Raw genomic sequence first — 27,023 nt, 5'->3', positions numbered from 1 at the left:
CACTTTATTATTTTACACAGTTTTTCGCAGTAGCTTCTAGGTCCTGATGAAAGCTAGGATGATTCAAATCCGTTAGCAGAAACATGTTGACCGTTCTTCAACACAGTTATTATATTTGAAACTGTTAGAGCACTGTTTTTAGAGTTTGTCAACAAGGTAGCTACTAATAAAGTTGTTTTAGTACCTTGTTAGACATTTTTAACCAGCACTTATACACCATCACCACACACCAGCACTGCGACCATCACACCCAATCATCATCTAGCAAAACTAGTTTCCACCACGTTGGGACAAATAAGAGACCAATATCTACGACTTGCTCAGTAGAAGATGGTTCTCTAAATTAGTCCTCAATTCCCAGATGATGAAGCAAACCACTTCGGGTGGATGATGGGAATCTTACACTCATGCGTACACGCACACATGTACACATGAACTCACAACACTAGCTTTACCCTCACGATTATATATATGGTGTTTGGCACACCCCATTCTTATTGCAGGTTCGGTGCGTACATACACGGGTGGGGGTTTGGTGCGTACATACACGGGTGGGGGTTCGGTGCGTACATACACGGGTGAGGTTTCGTTGCGTACATACACGGGTGGCGCTTGGGTGCGTACATACACGGGTGAGGTTTCGTTGCGTACATACACGGGTGGCCGGGTGGCGCTTGGGTGCGTACATACACGGGTGAAGTTTCGGTGCGTACATACACGGGTGGCGCTTGGGTGCGTACATACACGGGTGGGGATTCGGTGCGTACATACACGGGTGAGGTTTCGGTGCGTACATACACGGGTGGGGGTTCGGTGCGTACATACACGGGTGGGGGTTCGGGGCGTACATACACGGGTGGGGGTTCGGTGCGTACATACACGGGTGAGGTTTTGGTGCGTACATACACGGGTGGGGGTTCGGGGCGTACATACACGGGTGGGGGTTCGGGGCGTACATACACGGGTGAGGTTTCGGTGCGTACATACACGGGTGGGGGTTCGGGGCGTACATACACGGGTGAGGTTTCGGTGCGTACATACACGGGTGGGGGTTCGGGGCGTACATACACGGGTGAGGTTTCGGTGCGTACATACACGGGTGGCGCTTGGGTGCGTACATACACGGGTGGGGGTTCGGTGCGTACATACACGGGTGAGGTTTCGGTGCATACATACACGGGTGGGGGTTCGGGGCGTACATACACGGCTGGGGGTTCGGTGCGTACATACACGGCTGGGGGTTTGGTGCGTACATACACGGGTGAGGTTTCGGTGCGTACATACACGGGTGGCGCTTGGGTGCGTACATACACGGGTGGGGGTTCGGTGCGTACATACACGGGTGAGGTTTCGGTGCGTACATACACGGGTGGCGCTTGGGTGCGTACATACACGGGTGGGGGTTCGGTGCGTACATACACGGGTGGGGGTTCGGTGCGTACATACACGGGTGGGGGTTCGGGGCGTACATACACGGGTGGGGGTTCGGTGCGTACATACACGGGTGAGGTTTTGGTGCGTACATACACGGGTGGGGGTTCGGGGCGTACATACACGGGTGGGGGTTCGGGGCGTATATACACGGGTGGTGCTTGGGTGCGTACATACACGGGTGGGGGTTCGGGGCGTACATGCATGGGTGGGGGTACGGGCCGTACTTCTACGGGTGGGGGTACGGTCCATACATACCCCTGCCCACGCTCTGCGTGCCTGGGTACGGGCCGTACCCATGCCTTTGGTGGGTGGGTACGGTGCGTCCCCCCATTGTTGCGGTGCCGTGGGGTCCGCACCGTACACAGGCCTTGGGGGCGTGGCTACGGGTCATACCACGCGTACCCCTACATGACCCCAGCAATGCTGGTACGAGCTGTACCAAGGCCTTTCTGACGTGGGTACGGGCCGTACCGCCATTGTTGGAGTGACGTAGGGGGACGCGTGGTACGTTCCGTACCCACGCTCTTGCGGCCTGGGTAGGGTACGTACCGGTTCGCGTGACCATCCACTTCCGTTGTGGCGGACGCTTGCGTTGCTGGCCTCGCCCCCACACCCTGGCAGTGTCCAGGCCCTGATGGTCAGGTATGTCCAGGCCATGTGTGATTTGGTACCATGTGTTGGTGTTGTGTGTCCTGCCCCTGCCCCCCCCTTTGCCCCTGGTTGTTGTGCTGACCTTCTGCGGCGTCTGCGTCGGTTCCTGTACGCCAGGTGGACTGCTAGGAGGGCAGGGATGGCACGTAGGTTCGGGTCCATGTCTGTTCGTCGCGTCCAGCTGCTCCTTGCGTGTCTCGTCCTGATTTCCCGGCAGTTTTTGGCAGCCGGTAAATATTTACCGTGCGGGATGACGTCGGTTCGAATCGTACTTCCTGGTTCGTGAAACGTAGGCTGGATGCGTACCGACGTCACGTCGGCGCCTTTCAGGATCGGAATTGTGTTTAGTTTCTGTTCGGTCGGTGTTTTGTTCGATTCGTACGGAAATGGTGTTTCCGTATGAATCGTACTTGCATTTTCGGATGGATTTCGCACCGGGTACGAGTCGGACGGAGAAAAGGCTCCGTCCGACGGTTCGTACCCGGTTTTTACCGGATCGGAATTGGCACCTAAATGTCTAGACCTGTGTATTGCTCTTTTTCTTTTCACAAAGGGGTTTAACTAGTAATTATTTCATATTCCTTTGGAGCTCAGTGCTCCACGACCTGCTACTTGCTGTCTGCCATGTTCTACATCTTGATTGCCCCCTTAATCGCATCTGGAGTTTTCCAACCCAAAAAGTAAGTATTTCAGATCACTGAGTGGATCACAGATACTCTTTATGAATGGCTCACACTTACTGCCTTATAGAACTCCCCTGAGCCATACTAGGGCGGATTTAATGGGACTTCAAGCCAAGGGTATTTGGGCCAGCCATTTAAGCATTTTAAATTTATCATCATCATCCTCAGCTACAAAAAAGCATCCAGACATGTTAACTTTACCATTACTAAAGATGAATATGACACACAAGAGAGTATTCACATATAAGTACTAAGAAAGTGTTTAAGATATGAATTTTTATATAAAATGTTTACAAATGAAAACCATGAAATATGGCTTAACAATAAAATAAAATCGTTGTTTGGTGAGCATTTGCTAACTGTCATAACATCCTATTAGAAAAGATACCCCTGAATATAAAATATATCACTTACCTTAAACATGACTAACACTAATCTATCATAAAACCTAGAAGAAAATCAAAATATTAACACCCACCATAACCCTGAGTAACAGTAATCTATAAAATAACCTACACTAACATATACCACTCAAAGCTATATAATGACCTACACTAACTTATACCTTTCAATGTAAACACTAATATCCAAACCAACACCAACTAATGTTAATCTTTTCTGCTAATATGCATTAACAGATAACTAGCCCCTGCAGCAGGGACACTGAGAATCATATCCAGAGGGACAAGAGAGTCTGTGCAGATCTTCCTGTCTGTGCCTGGGGCACAACCAGCAGTGCCTCCTCCCATTCGGTGCGTGAGGCAGGCTTCCCTGCTTGAGGGCCCGGCTATGAAGCCACAGGGATGGGGACGAAGGATGGGCTGGGCGGTGGAGTGTCCCTCCTCGTGCTGAACAGGGCCGTTTTGCTAACAGACACCCAAATCTCAACCTAAACTAAGCTGTAACTCTAACATATTAACAAATACTCCTGAGTGCAGTACTAATACCAAATTTAGCTTTGGCTAACACTTATCTGTCATGTTAACCTGAATTGACAAATACACCTGACTTCATATGCTAACCACACTAACCCAAAATTAGTATGTTTAAGAAAGCATAATGGTATTTAATCTCATTGCCACATTGTAGGTTGCAGTGCAGACCCATATATTTGTGACCTGCATGTAGGCCTCATTTCAAAATTGCAGAGTGGGAGGCACTAGATGGGGTAGATAAGCTATTCAAGGAGAAGTTGTGGGTGTGCTTTGCTCAGTCTCCCCGCCTGGTAAATGTCCACCATTCATCAGGTGCACTGTGCACCTTTATTCTGTCATGGCCACACAGGTGTGCAATTGCAGTGATGATATTATGGCCTGATTGCCTTGGGAAATCTATGCAATAATAACCCAGATAGCAACATTGCACATGGGGCACCTTTTTTATGGAATCCCTTATAGCAGCTGACATATGCCGCATTTCCCTCCAGTTTGACCTGTCACACATGCACTTACACACACTTAGTCTCTGCTGCACACTGAGGTTCCATCTGACCTAAATGCAGTGATGCTGGCCTGACCATGACACCTGCCTATGCATGTGTATAACTTATTGTAATATATCCCTAATAATTTGGAGTGCTGTCAGCACATTTGTTGAGTCAAACAACAAAGCCCTGGTACTGATAGGCAACATCATCCATTTTTACAAGTATCTTGAAATGATATGGGGTGATACTTTTATCATTTCCCACACTCAGATGTTATTGTATGCACTCTGACCTAATCCACTATGCCTGGTTGATTAATAATTTAAAACAACCCACAATGAGAAAACCAGTCGTCTGTCAGATCACTTGAAAAACAACACTCACAAAATTAAGTGTATTTCCCACAAAGATAAAGTGTGGAGAAAATGAGAAAGTGTCTCACATATGCCCCACCAAACGGGCTACTGGCAGGTTCTCACCAGCTTGCCCAAGTACTTATCATCATTGATCTCTTTCTTGTGTGAAAAAAGAAGAAAATAAGTTTTCATGTCCAGTGTGAGGGAAATGAAAAAATTAAATATATAGAAAAGACCCCGTGAAAAATGTGACACAAGTAGTCTCTAATAAAAATTGTGCTGGACTCACACACATACTCATAGCTTTTCATCCAAAACGGGAGTTCGCCCATTATTAAAAACACGGCATGGTGTGACCCACTTCAAGGACGGCCAACATGTTTCATTGCCAATTCAATAGTAGCGGCAAATTCGTCAGGGCAACCAAGGTCACACGTCACCTCCCTGGACGTCTACTGTAATATCAAAAGTGACTGAAGAGCATAAAAAGACAGACTGGTTAACCCATTAGAGCACACAACCTCAGACTTTCACTCCAGAACAGGTAAGGATAAAAACATGAAGTGGACTGTATTATTGCTCCACTTCCCACTTCATTGGCAAATAATCATATTTACCTACTGTGAGCCATGGGCCCACGTACCAGCTCTCAAAAATCACAGGGGTGTATACCATATATACTGTTCTCCCCTTTCCTGTCAGCACTTTTGTTGCTCATAAAATAATATGTGGAAATAGACACAACACGTTATCATGCACATGTTTGAGTACAGCCTTCTTCATTTCATAAATCATAGCCGGATCGGTAAATTCATTCCTCACCCCGCCTATAACGTGCTCATAGTTTACATCACAGCATGTAATCACACAAAATTAAAATTCAATGCCCTACTTCCTTACTAAATGACACCATGTTCCGGGTCCCTCAGGGCTTATTCAAGACAATGCCATATACACGAGTTCACAGTGTTATAAGGCATGTTCCTTTAATTTAGTTCCATACGAGGTGTTGACTTACTCGCTCCGGCATCCTTACAACCACTTATGTATTCACAGTCAATCAATACACGGAATCATCACCCGCGCAAGAGCGAGACGTGAGTCCTTGTAAAGAAATGCCTCTCCCATATCAAACTTCCTCACATGGTGGCACTCTCAACCCCATTACTTCTACATCCGGTACCCCCTTACCGCTTTGTGTAAAGATCCTCACGGTCAATTGTCGCGGCGTCTCGAACATCAACATAGTCACGGAGCTTTGAAAGGGGTGAATGTTTTGATTTGTTCTGCATTCCGTCCATCAATTGTGTGTCTTTTGGTTTCTCGCCCTAAGTGCGCCAGGTATGCCCAGACGTGGGTCCTGGGCTCACTGTGCCACTGGAATCAAGCTATCCTGGCTGAAGAAGGGTGAAACCCCAATACCGGTCCTAGGATGCTTGTTTCCGGTCCAGGGAGGACCTGGCTTGTCAGTTTGGGCTGGACTGTTCCTATGAGGCACAGGGTCAAGACTGATTTGCATATTGCCAGGTCTAAACTGGGGTGGCATGGTGTGCAAAAGAATGATGGATTTAACTCAGATCTCTTGACTGGGGGTGAATGTTTTGATTTGTTCTGCATTCCGTCCATCAATTGTGTGTCTTTTGGTGAGGATGAACTGCACATTTTAGCTGAGGTGTTTGTTAAGGAACAACACAGGCTCATGGGTAATCTTGTAACCAAAACCAGCTCAAAGGTAGTAGCTAGACCTTCCAGAACGTAACACAGAAGGTAAATGCTGGACCACCCTATCCTTGCACAACTGAGGACTGTAAAGCCAATTTCATGAACTGAAATGCTATTTGTGTGACCATATATCAAATCACACGTGTAAAACCTTTGCTACAGAAAGAGGACCAGCTCCAATACTTGGGATTACCCTCTGAGGCAAAACGACGTATAGAAGTGTCATCAGTATTGAGGTGATTGAAGGCAGAGTAGAAGTTGTAGAAAAATAGGTAAATAATTTTACTTCAACCTTTGCAATGTCAGTTTGTCCATAGGGCCTCAAAATCAGTGTCACATATTTTGCAAAAGGTATACCTGGGGTTGAAATGAACAAATGAAACCATTATGGCTGTACAAAAATGGAGGAGGTAAGAGGTACTTTTGCTTCAATCTAAGAACACACACTCCTGAGAATTACAGGTCCTATTAGCAGGATTTTCAACTGTGGAGCCCACAGAGTACAGGTGGGATAAGGGTGAGAATTCACTGCTCCATCCATGGTGCAGGAGGAAGTGGAGGTGGAGACCAAGGGCGGCTGTGAGTCTTTCCCCACCCCCAAATGGTGCCACCCTAGTCCTGGAGCTTCGGAAGTTGGCCTGAAGGTGCTCTGCTAGCCCAGCTGCTATCTATAAGCAGAACCAATGCAGCGTGATTCATCTTCTCGCAGCCACATCAGAACCTCTGCAGAGCGACCCCTCCTTGATGCTGAACCTCGCATTGCAGCTCGCTGTCTCCTCGGAACTGCTGCAACACATCCTTGTATTAGGCCTTTGCATTGCAAGTCCTCATTGATGACATCCTTGAGGATGACACAGGATTATGAATCGCAGCCCCAGAGCTTCTGCAGAACCGCCGGTGTGTGATGCATCTTTCAATGCAGGACTTCGCATCGCAAGCCCCTTGTCAAAAGCATCGTCCTCAACGATGATGCATCACAGCCCCGCAGCTCATAAGAACCACCTGTGCGCAAGGCATCCTTAATGTGGGATGTCGCAAAGCTCTGCAAACCAGGATTTAACATACTTTGTACAGTGGGTCCAACTTGCTTCCTGTTACCATTCCGTACTCCATCACAGTCAGCCTGAAATTGGGACTTTGTCTCGCTCGGGTTTGACAATATAACGAATGTTTGTGCTTTTTGTTTCTAGGAACTATTTTCACCTAAATCTTTAAAAATGCATATCTCTGATTCTACTAATTCAATTTTTGTTGATCTGATCTCAAATAATGTAATTATTCTTTCTCTATTTTTCTAAATTGGTGTGGGATTTTTCTTGTGTTGTTTTCACTTTATTACTGTTTGAAGTGCTGTATTGATACCTTGCACATTGCATCTACGTTAAGCCAGGCTGCCTTTTTTGCCAAGCTACTAGAAGGTTAAGCACATATTATTTTGGGGATTGCTTGTGACTTCACCTTGACAGAAGGGTTTCATTCCACCTCAGCCAGTATCTCAATTAACAAAAAATATCAGCTGTGTGCAAGTGTGGGACAACCATACTTAAAAATGCATGGGCATTTACAATACCTGCCCTAGTTGTTGGTGAGCCTATTACCACAATCAGTAACAACTTAGCAAACCTAGCACATTGCCCAAAAAGGAGTGTATTTCTCTAATGACACATCGCAAACAGATGTTCAAAGATCTGAGGTTTGCTCAACACCATCGTTTGGTGGACATGGCAGAGGCAAAAGCTAATTGGAGGGCCATACGTTGTATAACAGTCTACAACTTCACCGGCTAGGTTGCACAATGACAAATTAATTTGTTGGCGGGAGTGGAGACACATTCTACTTTAATGTAACATGGAGGGAAATGTCATGCTTACATATATCAGCACCAGGTGATGACCATACCACTCACCCTGCTGTCTTCTACCTCACCCCATCCTCCTATTAAGTTCTCAGAGATGTGTTGGTTGTATCAGTATCAGTGTGGTAGGCAAAAACTCTTCCAAGAAGAGTTCTTCTTAGAACAGCTGCAGCTCTCATGAGCATTCTGTATAAATGTTTTATTATGATCATTTGAGTATTATTCTTGGTATTAGTATATGAGGCACTGATGTAGCTCTGATGTAGTTTAGGTATAAGTAGGGTACAGTAGTGGTTGGGGTGCAGTACGTATACTTCAGGGCTGACTGACAATTTGAAAGTTGGTGTTGGATGGTGATAGATTAGGCCAGCAGATTGAAGCAGTTTCATTAGTAATGGGAATAGTTTTGGGTTGGTTGTGGAGCAAGGAGAGTTGTGAACCTGAGGGTGGTTGGATTCACTGCAATACAGTTATTAATGCAAACAATATCTGAAAGGTCAATATTCAATGTGATATTTTTTTAACACAGACAAAAACCTGGGTCTAAACTAGGAAGAAGGAGAGTGGTTCAGTATAACCCAGCTGAAGTATAATATTCCTTTTAAAGGATGATTTCCCTCACCCACCATAGGTGGAATGCTTCATCATCAGGAACCTCCTCACACGATGAAACCTAGTCACGGTGCGGGCTACAACCCCCTCACTAGAGGGAGGAGTTCAGCGGATGCTTACCTCACCACTCCTATCTCATTAGAATGCAATTGATTATACCTCACAAAACATCTGCTCAGCTCCTCCCTATATTGAAGAGGCTGTAGCTTTCACCGTGACTAGGTTTCATGGTGCAAGGAGGTTCCCGATGATGAAGCATGCCACCTATGGTGGGTGAGGGAAATCATCCTTTAAAAGAAATATCCCACTCCAGCTGGGTTATACAGAACCATGCTCCTTCTTTCAAGTTTAGAGTAGACCAAGGTGTTTGTTTGATTCACTGTCTCCACTAATTTAACAATCACCGTAAGTGCATCTGAGCTCATAAGAAGCACAACTGGAAGTACTTTGCATATAAATGTTTTGGTGTCGAAGCTTATCAAAGATTAAGGAGTTCATCTACTGTCCTAATGAGCTAGTTTTAACTGAGCTGAGCCGTGAAGCAAGGGAGGACTGAAAACTAGGACTGGGCGGATTTTGCGGAGTTCCGCTAAGTGGAACTATGCAAAGTGACACAAAAAGTCCACCACGTTCCATGGAGTTCTGCAAGCGGCAGAGTGAGGTAAATATCACACTTATTTTTAGGGCTGGGTGATTGTCCTGCACTGTAAAATAAGTGCAAACAGCACCTCATGCAGCACAAGAGGGTGTAACTTCTTTCTGCCACTCAAGTAGATGTTCTACTTCAACGGCAGCCGCGAGAGAGGAAAAACTCAGAGTGGGAAAAACTCTGCAAACTTCACAAGCGGAGCGAAGTTTACCACCCAGGCCTACTGAAAATCAAATGTTTACTTCATGACTGTAACCGACTTCTAACACCATCATTGCCCCACTGATCTAGGGCTCAAACATCACTTTATTCTTGACCATTTGTGTGTCACTGTGAGCAGCCCATCAGAAAGTAGCCTTAGCACGGAAGCGACAGTGGAATTCTATGCATGAAAAAGCCTTTGGTGCTACAGTGTGGGGGTTTACGTCAAAACCAATTCACTAGCTCTGTTGCTCGTTTTACTGGGTTTTTCTTTAATACCTTATCCATGACAGTGGTATTTATTTCTTTAACTCTTTACAGTATCTGTGTGTTTGTTTCGTTGGGACTCCAAAGGAGATGTGGAACGTCATCTGACTAAAGTGCCACTCATTGATATAGAAGATATATTATTAAGCGGGTTGCCAAAAATCTGGTGTATGGGACTTGGCCGTTGTTGATTCTGGCTCGCATTTCTTTCTATCTATTTCTATCTCTTTCTACACACAAGGGACTTGTATCCTCAGCTTTGGCTAAAACCCACCAGCAGGGGTCATATCTATCAAAATGTAATATTCTGTAATGGGGAAAAGGAAAAGCAGTGAGAAACATATGGGTGGACCCAATAATAAAAAGGTCCCTCACTCTTCCCCTAAGATTAGCACTTTGAGGGAGATAGATGACCTCATTGAAGAGGTTGAACAACTTTTATTCCCTGATACTCCTAGTGAGTCAGGCATTAAATCTAAGGCCACTAAAATTGCCCACTTATTTAGTAAAAAGGGTCATAAAAGTAAGCCCTTAATTTGCTGTGAAGCTCAAGCCTCGCTATCACATCCCCCAGTTCAGGCCAATGTACCTGCCTGGTCAATCCAAATTCAAGGACCAACTTGTTCTCATATTCTCTTAGAACTCATGATTTATTGTTCTCATCGACTCCTGCCCCTGATTATATGTGGTCAATCCATAAAAGAATCTTTCACACAGCCTTTTGAAAATGCCTAGCCTGCAGGTTCGAGTGAGGCTGGAACTCAGACAAAAGACCTCTGGGAAATCATTAACGTTATGAGGATGTAAATCACGGATCTAAGACAAACAGTTCAACTTCTAACGGAGTCCCATTCGAATGGACTGGCGAGGGTGGGACGTGATCCGGAACATGGTGTCCGTTGTCATGAGGGGTCAGCTCACAATCTGACTTCTAACTATCTGGGCTTCCGAATTCTAGGCTAATCAAAATATTACAGAATCTTTCTCACTCTACCAGAAGTCAAAGATGAGCCCTTCTGCCACATCCACCCACCCAAAATTGAGATAAGCCCCATCAACAAAAATAAATCTGCATGTTCCCCATCAGGACCCCTCACAAGTGAAACTCCACAGAAGAAAGTATCCACTACCTGGTTTAGAATCTCCTCCTGTCCACCTAAGGCCTGCTCCAACTGGGAATCACTCGCCTGCAGACTCTTATCTATCAACGCCATGCACGTAGACTCCTTTGGAAAAAGCCCAAAACACAGGAACCTTTAGTCACCTTAGGAAGATTTTTATGGCAGGACTGCCCAAGCTGCAGGCACATGCCAGGGAGGACGAGGTCTCTCTTATCAACAAAGTCATTCATTGGATCAAGCACGTCAGGAAATGCTACAGTGTGATTCATGCAGAGTTCTTTTCGGAGCCATAACAACGGCCCCACAAAATCTGCTCCAAACTCTTGTGACTTGCCTTATTATCCTTGGACTGTTAATACAGTGCCCCCTTTCCAAAAGCCAGGGGATCCATTGGCTGAAGAGGTCCCACTGACCAAGCCCAGTAACTTATCTTTAATTTCTTTGAACATTGCAGGATTTAAAAGTAAAAGCATACAAACAGATTAGAGGGCCTATATCAATTCTGGGGGCATCAAACTATTTCAAGAAACTTGGGAAAAAGAGCCATCACATAGACATGTGTTTAAAACTTTTTTGTCCCAGTCAGTAAGTCTCTGGCAGGTAGGCCATCAGCTGGGATCACTATATTATTTAGCACTTCATTGAGATGCTCTTTGAGGCAATTGGCCATGCACTTGTCTGATATACTTGAAATCTCTTATTAGAGAGAAAAAAATGCTCCTATTTAAAACATCAGAATCCTCAATGCTAACTTTATTGAGAGATTTGCTGGCACAGAGGCAGCCATTAGAGTGTGCTGTGATTTTAACCTCACCTGTGAACCCTCAGCCCTTCTTAGGTATACCGCTGGCAATGAAAACCAATCACTGGGCATCCTACAACCACTAGGTACGTGCATATTATCTTTGGTCAAGGCGGCTTTGCAAATGATAGACCTCTGCCTAACCTGCATGGCCAATCACCTTCGGACCTAGTAAGGAACTCCACCTTTAGAAAGCGAAATTATCAGAGTTATTTAGGCTACATACTCTTAGATTTATACTCCTGGGACAATTTTGTTTACACGAAGGTCGTTCAATGATTTGAGAGTGATCATTCCCTCTTGAACCTTATTTTGTGGGCCAACCCAGACGCACAAGCTTGTGCCTGCGACGCCCAGGCGGTATCTATCTATCACTAATAATAGAAGGAAATTAGGATGGAAACACGATGTGGAGGATGAGGGTAGCATTTCCCAAATGTATCTCTTTTTAGATCCAGCTCTGTGTGCCTTTGATGATCATGTTGTCATGAATCTCCATGTTAAGGGCTTTGAAGCCCCGAAAACTTCCTTTTTCACCAAATGTTCCATTGCTAGAAATAGGTTGCCTCCAGCCAATCCTACATGGCATAATAAGATGTGTAGGAAATCAAAGAGCTTCCTCATCAGAACCATCAAAGGTGGCTCTTTACACAAATTCCAGGCTGTTAGGGCAAACTACAAGGAAGCTCAAAGGAAGGCTAGAATGACCTGGGACACCACTGTCTGTGAGGATATTTTGAGCGCTGTCTGATCTGGGAACCAGGCAACCTTTTGGCATACGATTGCTCATAGAGCAAAAGAATATACAATGAGGCTGGAAAGTAGCATTCTTTCTCAAGATTGGACAACTTATTTTCAAACCTTATATGGTGGTGAAATCCCTAGTCCTGCCTTTGCCCCAGCTTTGCTCCCTGACCAAGCTCACCCTAATTCTCCAGTGCTAATTTCTCCACCCGAGCGTGAGCGGAGCAAAGATCAAGGTAGCTGCTTTTTCTCCATAGAGGAAACCAAAAGTGCCATTAGCTCGCAGAAGTAGGGCAAGGCAGACGGCCGGGAAATGATCCCTGCAGACTTCTTTAAATCAGAGTCCACTGTTTGGGCCCCTTATTTAAACCCTGTAGCTAATGCTATCAGGGTGGGAGCCCAAATCCCTGCTACCTGCAAAGGAGCAGAGATAGTGCCTACACAAAAAGGCCGAAAATCTATTCTGACAAATGTTTGACTGAAAGGCCAAATTGTAGCTGCCCCCAAAATTTGCTGCAAGCAAATTTGAGACCATCTGTAGCTGTGGATTGAAGATAACAATATCCTATCACAATTCCAATTAGGATTCTGCTAAAAAACAAGCACATTGAATCAAGTTTTTAGATTTCAACTTATGAGATGGAAGGTGGTAGATATTCACAGGGGCAGCCTATACGTCACATTTGTCGACCTAAGGGCCGCTGGATATATGTTCCCCAGAGCAAAGCTCTGGTGAATCTTAGGTGAACTAGCCCCCCACCTACTAGACATTATAGTGTGCCTTCACACAGAAAATTATGCCCAAATTAGATGGGGAAGAAATGCAGAAGTAAATGATGAAATAAAGGTTACCAAGGGTGTGAGCCAAGTGTGAGATCTGCCCCCAATACTTTTCCTTCTTTTTATTAATGGTATAGAGATAGAACAAAAATATTTAAAATCCTATGTTTTGTTAATTACAATTAAAAGAAGTTTTTTGCCGGCACTATAAAAGACTTTTTGACATGTTGAATGAGGAACCAGAGACAGACATTTTTTAACTATTTTGCTTTTAATTGATTTCCATTTTATAACAAATATCTCAGAGAGAATGTGTAAGTGACTGCAAGAAATCAATCACATAGGGCCAGATGTAGGTGGCCAAATACCGATCGCTAACGCTGAAATTCGCAGAATTTCAGCGTTTGCGATTGGTATTTGGCTGAGAGCAATGTAGGTGAGTTTAAACCTACTAGCAAAATAAGGAATCGCAAAATTTGCGATTCCTTATTTTGCTCTTGCATTTAAGGAATCGCAAATTGCGATTCCTTAATTGCAATGTAGGTAGCACAAAAGAAAGTGCACTTTAGGATTAAGGAATTGCTAATTACCACCAACTTCAAGTTGGTGGTTATTAGCTATTTCCTGTAAAAAGCACTTTTTTGCTTTTTTTAAAGTGTCATGTGGCGCACATTTATGCCCTTAGGGCATGTATTTGCGCCACATGTGCACACATGCACATTTCAGGGGTGCAACAGGGTGTCCTTTTGAGACCCTGGCACCCTTGAAATAGCTCCCGCTATTTGCGATTCCTTAATACCGAATCGCAAATAGTGAATTTCTTCCCATTCATTCCTATGGGCCTCCTAGCCCATAGGAATGAATGGGTAGGCATTCCTTATTAACGAATCTCAATTTGCGATTCTTTATTAAGGAATTTTAAGGAATCGCTAATATTTTAGCGATTCCTACCTACATTCAATTTAGCGAGTCCTTAACAGCGATTCGGTAAAAATCGCTATTTAGGACTCGCTAAATTGAATTTACCTACATCTGGCCCATAGTAACAAGTTGTCCCATTATAATTGTGAAATATTTAGCCTGCTTTGCTTTTTAGCCAAAAATATTGTGCACATTGGGAATTTTGAGTCAACACCTACATTTGTGAAGTCAAAACAAGTATTAGAATTTAACCTACTGTTGGCAAACGTATCCGCATTAGCTGAAGGGGTCTTACATGGCATGGGGCTATAAAGTAGCTATGCACACTGCGCTAGGGTGGTGCTACATAAAAATCATGGCGGGCACCCGCTGCGTGGCACCAGTGCAATTGCCATATTAGGGCTAAACATTGCAACAAATTGAAAAAGGCCTTTATGCCTGGGGGACAGAAGATCCTAATGTCAAGGCCGTGCACCAAAACCGCTCAATGCCTACAGGACCACCTGCCTGCAATGCTTTCTATGCCTGCGTCCACATGGTGCTGCAGCTTATAAACAGCTGTACATCTCAAGCAGGCAGGGTTAGCAAGTGATGAAGAGACAAGATCAGTGACAGTTACAAATGGCGCTTTCCTTTGTCGTTGACATCTGATGAGCAAACTGGGAACATGGATGCCTGGGAGAATTATCAGGACAACACGATCTATCGCTGAAAAAACGGCTCTGTCTTTGTGAGCTTGATGTGGATAGATTGGTGTGTTTGTATTCTAATTATCTTTCGGGTAAGCTGACAAGAATAAAGCTCCTTATTTTAAAACGAATGGAACATATGCCATATTGAACAATTACTCATCAGGGATCTTAGTCATTCTCACACAAAGATAGGTTTAACAGTTTTGCTCAAATTCCTGTCAGAAGAATGTGGCCTTTGAGACTGGAGACTTGTGATGTCAAATAGAAATATTTACTAATAAAACACAATAATAATTATTGCTCGAATTAGTTAAAGGAGGTCATATTTTTCAGCAAAAAAACTCTCCTGAACCGTTTACCACAAAACAACACATTTTCACAGAGGAGCTGATGGATAGAAATAAAATCGCATCTGTAAAATTCACCAATAGATCAAACAGATTTTGCTCCAGTATACAATAATGATATGTTTTTGCATATGGCTTGATGCCGCTCAATTGCCAAAGCTACCGGATGCAACAGGTTTTACTATTAGCCAATGCAATGCTTCTCCGTTTAACATCCACTGGTTTAAAAGCTGAGGATGCCTTAGCAAGTTTCAGACTCATTAGCTGTAGATTACTACATATCAAAGGCACGAGTTAAACTCACTGATCCAATCTCACAACTTTTTTTGAACCACTGTAAATCAGAAAATAAAAATAATATTTCAGTGCTTTTGCTGTGTTCACATATGAGGAAACGAAAACATTTATTTTGTCACCTTTTAAGATGCGATAGATGCTAGTGAGTTTGAGTCAAATATCAGTTTCTAAGTTCCTTATTACAAATTAAGCATTAGTGGTGCATATACGTTTGCTTCAGTAATGGATCTGATTTCTCCAGTATTGTCCTCCTCTATCTATTCAACCTTATACGACCATGGGGCCATATCAAGTACAGATGTATTGCGTTTTCGCAGAGCCCAGCACCTTTTTTATGTGTATGCACTGTATAAAGCAGAAATGTATACCTCATAATTTTCCCATGTTAATTTGCGGACTCTGTTTCTGTGCTGTCTACAGTACATGCATTACCGCAGGGACATACAGAGTTATATGTATGTGGTTCAGACAATGCAAATACACCAAAAGATGTGCTCATATCTGTGCTGAACGAATGCACCTCTGCATGATATGGCCCAGCACAGTAGAGTGCCATAAACACTCCCATTTAAACCTAGTACATATCACGCCTTGAGTGATGTAATTAAATATATAACAGATTGATAAAATTGCCTTTTTCCCAAGTGCAAGCCCTTGCAGCTTGTTAGCTGTTTGTTTTCCAGTATTATAAGTATTGCATTGTACTAGTTTGCCTCACCAGTAGACCTGGTTACTGTTTTGTCCTCACCAGACCGGGAGCATGTAACAGACCACGCCACACATGGAGACATTCAAGCCAGCATAGAACAGGGCCTTAGAGATGGTATGCCGGAAGCAGGTCCTAGCAAATGGCAGATGGTGTTGGAAAGAACTCCATCATATGTGTCAGCCAGTCTAGTTAAATAGTTACAATGCTGCTGCCTTCTTGAAACCACCACCATCCTTTGATACAGCCAAAAAGCTGAATATTGGCAACAGGTGGACTGCCTGGACAGAGACATTTGATGATTTCATTGATGCGATTGAAGAAGCAGATAACAAGATTATCAAGTACCTTAAAAATCTTCCTGGTGAAGGTGTAAAAGAAGTCATAATGAAAATGACCCGAGCTGACAAAATAGCATACAGTCAAATTAAAGCAGCTTTGAATCTCAAGTTCAATCCAATGCCAAATATAGATTATGACAGGTACATCTTTTAGTCAATAATGACAGAAAGCTGGTGAGACCATTGACAAATTTGTTGCGAGAATGGATACGTACATCTAACACTGTAAGTTCAATGACTTTAATGATGAGGAAGCTTTGCGGCTCAGAGTGATTGACAGATACTTGTCAGATTCATTTAGACGATGAATGTTGAAAGAAACTCTTAGTCTGAAGCAAATTCTCACGGCTGGCAGAGCTGAGGAGTGTGCTGATCAACAAGCTGCTGACATGGAGTCATGAATGTGAAAAGCAAGTCAAAGCCCAAAGATTCAAAGTGAATTCTCCACAGAAAAAGAAGCCATGCTTCATGTGTGTATTTTGCTTTACACACAAAGGTAATTGTCCTGCCATTGGGCAAATCTGCAAAGGCTGTGGACAGTTGTAACAGTTTGCAAGGTGAATGAAACAGTGCATCATGGCACAAAGACATAATGGCCACACGAATGTTCCAGAAGCAGCGTTCGATGCACGCCCATAAGGCCAAATGACCACATCCACTGAGGCAAATCTATACAACACAAAGTCGATCGACATCTATCTAAATCTTCATCAAACTGTTTTTTCACATCAATGTCAATTGAAAGTAAAGACGATGGTTGTGCAATGTTGATGTTTACCTCAGAGAAAAGTGTGCATGTTATACTGGTCGCATGTGAGGAAAAACACAGGTCCAAGAGAAGCCAACAAGACAAATCACCAAAGTCATTCAACCATTGTTCAAAAATCACACTAAAGATCACTGGTTGTTTAATACCTTTCATTATTTATGGTGGTGCATCAATAAATATCAAGGAGAAATTGGATGAACTGTCTCCATTGCTCCGACTTATGCCATCAAAAACATTTATACGTGGGCTGCATCAACACCACTAAACATTCCAGGTTCATTTGTAACCACGATGAAGCATAAGAAAACAAAGGTACAAGAACCCATCCATGCACTTTATGATATGACATCAAGAACTTGTTTATTTGTTTACTCATCTTCAGCTAAGCTTCTGATATGGGACTGACATCTGTGAACATGAATGTGCTTGCAGTAACTCAATTCCCTTTGTTGTTTCATGGGTTGGGAAAACTCAAGACTATGAAAGTCCAATTACACAATAATGAGGATGTCCGTCTTATTGAACAAGGACACAGACAAATTGACTATCACTTACAGGAACTGTTGAAAATGAACTTGAATCCTTACTCAAACACAATATCATTGAGCGGTCCACTGGTCCAACTCCATGGTTTTCTCCCATAGTGGTAGCACCCAAAAGGGACAGTGAAGGAGCTTTACGCATCTTTGTGGATATGTGTCAAGAGAACAAAGTAATTGAAAGAGAACGACATCCAGGTCTGTACATTGCCAACATGATAAAACAATTTAATGGTGTGAATGTAATCTCTCACCTTGATCTGAATAAAAGATATCAGTTGGAACTCAAGGAGAATTGTAGATACATTACAACCTTTTCGACACATGTGGGTCACTTCCATTACAAAAGACTAAGCTTTGGTGTGTCATGAGCTGCAGAGCTTTTCCAAGATGTAATTCGACATATCATACAGCCTGTCATCAATGCTTTCAATTATAGTGATGACATATTAGTTTTCTGAGCTACTCAGACGGTGCATGACAAAGCTCTCACGCAAGCGTGCCAGTTGCTCGCTGATGCCAGTTTAACTTTGAATGCTGAGAAATGTGTATTCTATAAGGCAAAGTTAAAATTCTGTGGCCATATCTTTTCTGATGGAGGCATGATGCCCATTCCAGCTAAAGTGCAAGCACTGTCAACTGTCAGTCCCCACAAGATGTTTCTATGTTGCGTTCATTCCTTTGCATGGCCAGCCATTGCTTTAGATTCATAGAAGACTTTGCTACTGTCAGTGCACCATTAAGAGACTTGATGAAAAATAATGTTTCTTTTCTTTGGTCACGTGAATTCAAGAAAAGCTTCCAGAAAATAAAATAAGCTACTGAGAACGCTACTGATTTGGCATAACTTGATCCCAAACTTCATACTGAGGTTGTTGTTGAAACTAGCCTTGTTGGTTTAGGAGCCATCCTTGCACAGCACAGCGGACACCCAAATGCTTGAAGATAGACTGTGGCATATGCAAGTCAAAGTTTCTCCCAAGCTGAAAGTGCTTATTCACAACCTGAGAAAGAAAGTTTAGCAGTGGAGTGGGCTTGTGAACATTTCAAAGTATTCTTCTATGGGAATCCCTTCACACTTGTGACAGATCATTAAGCATTGCTAACTATCTTTGGCAATCCAAAGGTAAAAATGCCTCTTTGCATTGAACGTTGGGGTCTGCGATTGCAAGAATATAACACTACACCATTGTGCATTATCCAGGGAAAGAGCAGATCCCTGCTGACTACTTCTCACAAGTGTGTTTACGATTCTTTGGCACCCATTCTAAAATGGCTGGAGACTACATAAATTTCATAGTGCAAGAGTGCCTGTGTTGCAGGAATGATTGTTGTTGTGCCGGAAGGGACACATTCCTGCACAAAAACAATAATTAATTGTGTTTGCTCCACACATAGAAATAGCAAAAAACAAAGAGAATTAAAAGTATTTCCCTCATTCCATCACTCCTATGCCTCCCCTGGTGAGGAATAGGATTCTGATGCATTCCAATCTTTACGACACTTTGTAAATCTGGGAATGTGTCAGGTTCCATGAATGTTGCATGGGATCACCCACAGCAACACCCATGGTACGACCCATTCCCACACAGTAATGCGTGAAAGGGGCCGCAGTTTGACTTTACATGGCCTTGCAAATATGGGCAGGCACACTCCGCTGCCAGTGTATTAGAAAAAGTGATGCACCAGAAGCATAATAGGCTTGTAAATAAGCCCCTAGGTCTGAAAGGACATGTGAAGAACCCATGACTGCTGCTGCCGGTCATGGACACTTCTACTGCCTGGCCCCAGTTTCAGAAGACATGGTCAGGATGTGTGATCAAAGCGCCATGAAGACTCATTGAAGAGCTATGATTATGTATGTGTTTGTGTTAGATTTGGGGGACTCAAGTTGGCAGAGGTAGGTACCTTAGACCAAATAGGGACCCTTGCGTCTAGTCAGGATAAGGGGCTACACTCCTAAAATAACCCCTGCTCACCCCCTTGGTAGCTTGGCACGAGCAGGCAGGCTTATCTCAGAGGCAGTGTGTAAAGCATTTGTGAACACACACAGTAATACAGTGACAACACTTCATATGGACACCACGCAGGTTGTAATTATAAAAATAAGTCTTTTCATATAGACTTATCACAAGACCAAACGATAAAATTCCACAACACTGTACTCAAAAATAGACTTTAAAATGGTAGGAAATAGCTCAGTTCTCTTAAGATTGTAAATGCAACACTTTACTCTCAAAGTACCTTGGATGCGTAACGCAAAGCCAACAAAAAGGGTCGCAGGGAAGGTGATGCGTCGGTTCCTTACACTCAGGGGAGTGGATGCATCGGTTCCTTACTGCTGCGCAGGGGAGTTGATGCTCGCTTCCTTACTGTGTGGGGAGGTGATGCGTCGGTTTCTTACTGCTCTCCGGTACAATGCGACAAGATGACGCCTCAATGCGATACTTCTCTCCAGTGCCATGCGACAAAATGGCGTTTTGGATTCGATGCAACAATGTTGATGCGATGCGTGCACGCCCAACGGCCGTGCTGTGTCTCGATGATCTTTTGAGCCACGACAGGCCCTGCAACACGCTGCTCCGGTGATGTGACGGCGACCTCCGCGGCACGCTTCTCCGGTGATGCGCCGCGCTACAGCGATGGCGACAGCGGCGACACGCTTCTTTGGCGTTGCGGTGGCAAATGCTGCGGCGGCGACACGCTTATCGTCGTTGAGTCGCGCTTCCAGCTACCATGGACATGCAGTCTCTCAGAAGGCCCAGCACAACCGCAGGCACTTCAATTCCCAGCTAGGGAATTCAGGGGGGGAGCTGTTTGGTGAAGTCTTGTATCCCTGAGACTTCAGGCAGGAGGCAAGCTCAAGCCCTTGGAGATCTTCTGCAAGTTGATGAAAAGGACACTCAGTCCTCTTCTCCTTTCTTTGGCAATGAAGTAACCACTGCAGGCCACCCCCAAACACACATCACAGGGGTAGTCTCCTCCTTCAGCTTCCTGGTTCTTATCCTCAGCAAAGGGTTGTCTTGAATCCCAGAAGTGATCTAAAGTTCTGGGGTCTGAGTCCGCCCTTTTATACACCAAAATCCTTTGTCTCTGAAGGCAGAGAGTGTCTGTACCTAGTCCAAACCAGTTCTGTACAGTTCTGGGGTACTTTGTTTACAGAACTCGTTCTTTCGTTTTTCAGTGTGGGCCAGGCTCATCAGACGCACCACAGGAGGTGGAGCCAGCATTGTGGAAGGCCCAGGTGCTACTCCTCCCACCACTCCTCATGCAGATAGTTCTTTTCAGCCTTATGCTGACTCACCCTGTCTCCTGGAGCCACCCCAGCCCCTGTCACTCACAAACCAGACATGGAATACACAACCTAGCAGAGGCAGACTTGGTTAGGCAAGAAAATACCTACTTTCTAAAAGTGGTATTTTCAAACACAGAATGTTAAAACCAACTTCACTAAAAGATGTATTTTTTCATTCTCAGTTCAGGCATACTAAACTCGAATTTCTACCATGTTCCGTGGGTCAGTTAGGTTTACAAGGTGTTATAATCAAACTGCCCATTCTGGCCTATGGGGACAGGTAGCCTTGCAATAGTGAAAAACGAAATGGCTGTAATTCACTATCAGGACATGCCACACACATCAGGGCATCTCCTACCTTTTACTTACAGTGCACCCTGCCATTGGGCCTACCTTAGGGGTGGCTAACATGTAGAAAAGGGAAGGTTTTAGGGACTGCCAAGTGGGTGCACTTGCCAATTCAACATGGCAGTACTAGACTGCACACAGGCTCTGCAATGGCAGGCCTGAGACACACTTTACAATCTGCTTCTGTGGGTTTGCACAGCCAGTGCTTCAAGCCCACCAGCACCATTTGATTTACAGGCCCTGGGCACACATGGTGCACTATACTAAGGTCTGACAGGTAAATCAAATAATCCAATCAGGGAGTCACAAATCAATACATGAATCCACAATAGAGAGCATATGCACTTTAGCACTGATCAGCAGTGGTAAAGTGCCCAGAGTCATAAAGCCAACAAAAACAGGTCAGAGAAAATACAGGAGGAAGGCAAAAAGTTCAGGGATGACCCTGCAAAAAGGGCCAAGTGCAACAGTTTGTAAAAAAAAAATATTATTTAACATGAGAGGAGATGTAGTGTCCTGTGAGTTTGTAATAACGTAAACCTTGTGGATCCTGATGGACTTTGTAGAACGGTAAATGTTAGAGCATAGTGAAATTACTGCAGGTTTAGAATGTTGAGTTTGCGATTACATACAGAAGAATAAAGGCATGTTTTGTTAAGCTCTGTGTCTGGTGTAGTCATTGGCGAGTAACCGAGCTTGGAAGGATGCTGCAAATGGTACCAGTAAAACAAGTAGTGCAGGTAACAGTTCAAATGTAGAACTTGGAAAAGCACAGCAAGGAACTCACTGAAAAGGCACTGGATGGTATCAACAAACACATAACTGCACTGCCAGAAAACAAGGATGCATCCCAAAAGGAGGCATGAGAGCAAACAATGTGGCAAACAATGAAAAGAAAAGCAAAACGTGTTGACATTTGTAACTGTCACAGATCTTGTCCTTGTGTTTTTATCACTTGCTAACCCCATGTTGAATTAATCCGAATCATTATAAATTACGCAGGGTCGAATTCTGTTTCATTGTTATTTTTTCTAGTCTGTGCAATTTAAGACAAGAGACAGTAACCAACCACTTTATTTATTCATTTAATTAAAAAGTTTTATATAGCACGAACCAGAACCTTGCGGGTATCCGAGCGCTTTACAGGGTAAGTGTCTTAGGGGCATATCAGCAAGGCGAGGCGATGGTATTATCGCTGCTTTTGCGGCCGTTTTCGGACGAAAAGCGGCGATAATTTTATCGCCTAATTAGCAAGCTCACGCTAACGCGTGAAAACTCGCGTTAGCGTAGGAATTCCTAACGCCCAGCTTTGCATCTCCAATGAGATGCTAAGTGGGCGTTCCTGACCTGACCTGACCTGACAGGAGAAATGTCGCTAAGCGACATTTCTCCTATCATCAAGCCCCACGCTATGAAGCATAGCGGCAGGAAAAGTAGCGATAACCCCTGTTATCGCTACTTTCCTTACACCTGCTTCAGGACTGACTTAGCCATGATATCTTATGGATGGTGGATATCATGGCTAAGTTTGTGAGTCCCTATCATCAAGCTAACGCCACATTGCGTGAGATTATCGCTGGGTTTCCAGCGATAATCTCACGTTAGGCAGTTAGCGCTAGGATTTTTATCGCTTTTGAGATAAGCGTTGCTAATAGCACGCTATCTCAGCGATAAAAATCCACGCTAGCCGGCGATAATTATCCTAGCGCTAAGTGCGCTTAGCGATAATTATCGCCGGTTGTTGCTGATCTGCCCCTTAGTTACATAGGTACAAAGTAAATAACATAAGGTTCAATGCTGGTCAATGATAGTATAAACATCCTATCATGGATACATGGGTCTAAAGTACATAACAAAACATTCAATGTATATTAAGCAAAATATAGATACAGTATCCAGGGAACCTTTAAAATTGATCCTGGCCCTGCCCCAAAAGGGACAGTCGGCCCGAAAAAGAAAGGATGTTTAATGTCTAATCAACCACAGCACTGTTAGGGAGTTAAGAGAACAATGAAAACCTGTAGAGAAGGAGGGAGACAAAGGGCTCAATCCAAGTAATTCCGCAAAAATAACAAATGGTTTCACTGGGCAGCATTTTCCCATTTTGTGGTATAAAGTTGATGAGGTTTGGGCATAGAAAAGACAGACACGAAACCGGCAGCAGTAGTAAAACAGGCCAAGTGAGATGATTTTATTAAAGCCTCTTAATGGTTCAATCATGGAATTCCTTCACCAAGCATCGAGGAACTGAGGGCAGGAAGATAGGATGGGGATCCTTCTAAGGAGGTCCCACGCGTATTTTCAAAACACCCTGCTAGCTGGGGACAAAAACACACTTGGCAGGGGATAAGATGACCCTAACAGAGACTCCATAGAAATTCACTCCCCTAACAATTCCTTCTCATAGTCAGGACAAAGGGAAAATAAATGGGAAACGGGGAGCGGGAGCATTTGTTAGTAATATTGTAGAAAGTCAAAATATTCCATTTGACAATCTTTATTCGATCAACATGTGTTCATAAAAGAATATTAAAACCAATTGAAACATCTAAAAGCTTTTCACTATAGAATACATATATAAAAAAGAGTTCAAAATATTTAAAATTGACACTCCGTATAAAAGTACCATTACACTCCACAAAATTCTCAGTGATCGAAACACAAGTAACTTACCTAAATTCAGTAGTAAAAGGAAATTGGCCAAAATTGTACACAAGCGAGGTGTGGCAGTAGCCACAGCTCTCAACCTATAAATGCCACCAGTGGCCATTCCAAAAAATAGGGTGTCAGCTCGTCTTGATGAAAGGGAAACTGAACTTCTCTGGGGTCAAAACCTATAGAACAATTAAAATAATGAATAATCGTTCAATAAAATAATCACTGACAAAGCCGTTAGGACTGATTTAGAAGTGAAAATGCATGAATGCAATCTATATGTCCTTACAGTCAAACACTCAGTCATCAATAATACACTCAGGGGCATATTTACAAGGAAGTGGCAGAGTGAGGCGTTAGCTGTCATGGCTTAACGCCTGACTCCGCCACTTTAGAAATGCAAGGCTGTGCCATATTTACAAGGATGTGGTGGCACCTTGCATTTTCCACTGCACTGGTGCTACAAATACATGGAAGCAAACTCCTGCCTAATCTTCCATGCCAAAGGCTCAATTTATAGAATAAACAGAAGCAGCTATAGTGGACATCCCTGCTTCGTACCTGTGGATATTTGAAAGGGTGAGGTCAGACTTCTGTTCACCAGTATTCTAGCCTAAGGGATCTTAATATGTCAAATACACTGCTCTGCAGAAATTTCTTCCCATATTGCACTGTTTTAAAACCGTTTACAAGTATGTCCAATTGACTTAACAAAGGCTTTTGTCCCATTCAATGTCAGAACTGCTAATGGGACCTTAAATGTAGTGGCCAGGTAGATCTAGCCAATAAGGGCATAAGTTAATTAATGGAGAAATCTTCCCTAAAAAAAGCCCTGATGATCTTTATGCAGTAGGCTTCCTATTAACTGATTCAGCTGCCCAGCGAGTAATTTAGCAAAGATTTTATAATCAATATTTTAAAGTGATATAGGTCTGTATGATTTGCAGTATGGTGGATTTTTCCTTGGTTTGAGAATAAGGGTAAGAGTGGCTGCAATCTGGAAGGCAGGAATGGATTTCCATTTTCAAAAAACTTCCTAAATAAGATTATTATCAGTTATACTATGTCATCTAATGCATTATAAATTTCCACTGGAAGACCATCCGGACCTGTTGCTTTCCATTTTTTACCTGACCCGATTGCAGTTCAAACTTCAGTTTGAGTGATATCACTGTTCAAAGCCCCATTGGTGTCCTCACTAAGTTTGCCTAGTAGCTCGAGCCCTGCCCACTCTTTTCTTTTTTTTAAATTTGTTTTATTGGTTTTTGACAGGAAAAAAATAGCAGCACATAGTAAGAAATGACTGCAAGTTATAACTAACCCCCAATTCTGATGGACCATAGGTACCGATGAGTAAACATATAAGCAACAACTATACATACAGTGTAATCTGCACAACTTTCACATGCGGTCTTAACAACAATAAGAGATGTAGGTCAGAAAGAAAGAGCAAAAAGTGTTGTGGCTGACCGTTTGTTCAGCATTGTATTTAGACTAAAATAACTCTATGGGCAGACATTGGCAGTTTTTACAGAACCGGCTAATGCTTTGGACTCATTCCAGGGAAGGTCCTTCCCATGGGTCATCATGTGTTAGTGCCAGAATGGCCACTGACACAGAGAGCGAGGCAAACACAACCAAAGTGGAGCACGTTTTTGTGCCGGTAAATGCCTATCGCCCAGCTACCCCCACCGCTCTCCTGTCAGTCCCTTCATTCAGGCATTCCATGGCGTGTATGCTGGATTCAGGGAGGGCTTTCAGCATTCTTTGCTTCAATGAGCACACCTGACTCCGCTCGAGCCCATGTCAGGAGTATCCTCAAGCACTCCTTAATGTCCGGTGCTGTGGCTCATAGCAATTTGGCGTTTGAGAAGATAAAATTCAATTTCTATTTATTCATGCACATATTTGTCCCCTTTAGCTTTGGGATGGATCTCCAACACACATTATTTGGGGGTGGATAAGAGCGTGTGTTTCACAATTCCGACTGTGATTTTAGTTGTCTCCCCCAGGTGCGCTGGAAAACTACACATTCCCAGATTATTTGATAGAAACCACCATCTGGGGTCTTGCATCTGGGCAGCCTGAAGAGGCCCCTGGATACATGTGCTGAATGCGATGTGGAGTGGGGTATGTTTGGTGCACAAAGTTAAACTGTGTAAGGCAAAATCTCAGGTTGTGGGACACCTCCTTAACATGTTCCAATGCTTGGTTCCACTGCTTGTTTGTCAATGGGTGAGATAAAACTGTGTTCCCTCTCTCTCAGGCCCTCCCTGTGCTGTAGACTGTAGAGCACTGTAAAGAGTGTTGGCATGTCGTGTGCCTCCATAGGACAGCAGGGCTGTGTAGGACCTGGTATGGGGCTGTCTCCTTCCCATCGGTTCCCCAAATGTTGTGTATTGTTTGTTGGATCACATGGTAAGCCAGAAATTGTCCCACTGCCATCCTATATGTGTCCATAATGTCCTGGAAAGACATAAGACTTTCTCCATAGTAAAGACCTCGCGGGACTAGAATCTCAGCAGCCTTCCATGGTGCCAAATCGAGATGAGAGGAGAATAGGGTAAGTGGTCTCCCTGACCCTTCATGTAGCAGCACCAGCAGAGGTGGGCCATCCTCATCTGTTGTGACTCCTCATGCAGCTGGGCTCCTGGAGTCGATAACCATGTGTAAATCGAGACCTCCCCTAGTATTCTCTAACTGCCACTCTCTCTGAACAGGCCTCTGTACCCAGCCATCACATCGGCCACTGTAATTGTACTGCTGCATAGTACCACTCATAGTCAGGGGCACCCAATCCTCCCTCAAGC

This window comes from Triturus cristatus, chromosome 4_1 (genome assembly GCF_964204655.1).
Source record: "Triturus cristatus chromosome 4_1, aTriCri1.1, whole genome shotgun sequence".
Classification (NCBI taxonomy): Eukaryota; Metazoa; Chordata; class Amphibia; order Caudata; family Salamandridae; genus Triturus; species Triturus cristatus.
This window is presented reverse-complemented; position numbering follows the sequence as displayed.